The sequence below is a fragment of the Alexandromys fortis genome, unplaced genomic scaffold, assembly GCF_014885135.2.
Source record: "Alexandromys fortis isolate MF-2015 unplaced genomic scaffold, M_Fortis_MF-2015_v1.1 scaffold_7213, whole genome shotgun sequence".
NCBI classification, from domain to species: domain Eukaryota; kingdom Metazoa; phylum Chordata; class Mammalia; order Rodentia; family Cricetidae; genus Alexandromys; species Alexandromys fortis.
In genome coordinates this window covers 1-1498 of record NW_026075090.1, presented here as the reverse complement: position 1 = coordinate 1498, position 1498 = coordinate 1, and the positions used below count along the sequence as shown (strand labels likewise).

The window sequence follows — 1498 nt, the reverse complement described above, 5'->3', positions numbered from 1 at the left end:
AAAAAAAAAAAAGAAGAAGAAGAAAAGAAAGGAAGGAAGGAAGGAAGGAAGAAAGAAAGAAAGAAAGAAAGAAAGAAAGAAAGAAAGAAAATTGCTTTCTGACTAGCATTGGGAAGGAGCAGAGCAGTGCCTGTGTCCTGCTGTCTTCCCAGGGTGCACTTCTGATTTGCAGCCCAGGAGTGTGGCCCCCATTCTCACAGCTGCAGAGTAAGGCCTGGGTCACAGGTCCCGTCGCCCTTTCATCTCAGACACTGTAATGAAACTCAACAAGCAGGCGGTGCACTCTCAGGGCTGTCTAAAAGCTCCCTCTTCCCACAAGAGCAGTGATGAGGGCACCTTTAGTCCCACACTCCTGGTTTGTGGTGGAGGAAGGGCAGGCGTGAGGCACAGACAGAGGCACAGACAGAGGCACAGATAGCCCCCATAGACTTTTGTTCAGCTCACACCAGAAGACCATTGATCTTGAGGACTCTGTGAGTTTTCTTCTCCACGTTCTTTGCTGCTGCCTGTGTCTGTAGCCTTAAGAATGGGTTCTTCTTCCGACAGTACATGGCTTTTCCTCCCCTTTCTCCTCCAGAGAGGTTGTTGCTGCTGCTTTCATCCGACCTCATGAGCCAGACGCCCCGGGTACACCAGCTTTCTGGTAGGCGTCAGCCCAACAACCTTGAGGGCAGCAGGGACCACCACACACTTTTCTTGTCATAAGGCAGAGTTGTTCCAGGGCAGCCAGGTCTTGCTTGGTCTTGTGCGGCAGCGCGCCTCATAGTGCTCCAAAAAAATGCAGCTCAAGGCTCAAAAGTAGTAAGGGCCCTGAGAGGGGCTGGTGTTCATCTGCTTTCGGAGAGAGGCCAGGTACTTTAACTTGTTTCTGTAGAAATTTCCAGACATGCTGATGCCCTCTCACTGCCCAGCCACCACCGTTCTGCCCAGTAGTACGTGCATAACCACAGTGGCGGCCAGGTGACTGCGCCTCTGCCACCTTGGGCAGCTGTGTGGGAAAGTTTTTTTTTTTTCCTTAAATGTGGTTTCAGGACTCAAACTTGGGCTATCAGTCTTGCATGAGAAGCCTTCCCCCCCCCCCCCCCGAACTCACTGACCTATCTTGCCAGCCCCAGCTTCTGATTCTTGTAGCTAAGGATATTAAAGTTCAGAGCCAGCCATGGAGCAGGTTGCCAGAGGCAGAACTGACCCACAGATGCCCAGACACCACCAGAGGGAGACAAAGGTGGAACCCTCTAGTTGTGAGCTGGGCAGTCTGGTCAAGAGCCTAACCTAGCCTGGCCCAGGGCTGAGCCTGGCAGCAGTTCAGAGTCTCTGGATCACCCAGGACATTTTGGTTCTTTCGGTTCTAATAAACAAAAGGCAAGCCGGGTGGTGGTGGCGCACGCCTTTAATCCCAGCACTCGGGAGGCAGAGGCAGGCGGATCTCTGAGTTCGAGGCCAGCCTGGTCTACAAGAGCTAGTTCCAGGACAGGAACCAAAAGCTACGGAGAAACCC

The 1498-nt window shown here is 52.6% G+C and overlaps 1 pseudogene; it reads right to left on the bottom strand.

Annotated features, from left to right (window-relative positions):
* Window positions 1–440: 440 nt before the first annotated feature.
* Window positions 441–942, bottom strand: LOC126496533 (60S ribosomal protein L13a-like; annotated as a pseudogene).
* Between the last annotated feature and the right edge of the window lie 556 nt (window positions 943–1498).